Here is a 222-nt window from a genome sequence, read left to right as displayed (position 1 = left end):
TCGTATATAATTATATATATATAATAATTATTAAAAATATATATATAATTTTATATAATATATTTGTATATTTTTTATAAATAATATTATTGCACAAAACAACACACAACAAACCACAAAACCAACCCCCACAACACACACTTATTATATATTTTATATATATATATTATATATATATTATTATTATATATTTTAATAAAATATATGTTATTATTTAATATG

This window comes from Penaeus monodon, chromosome 33, assembly GCF_015228065.2.
Source record: "Penaeus monodon isolate SGIC_2016 chromosome 33, NSTDA_Pmon_1, whole genome shotgun sequence".
In the NCBI taxonomy this organism is placed as follows: domain Eukaryota; kingdom Metazoa; phylum Arthropoda; class Malacostraca; order Decapoda; family Penaeidae; genus Penaeus; species Penaeus monodon.
Note: the sequence above shows the minus strand (reverse complement) of the source record.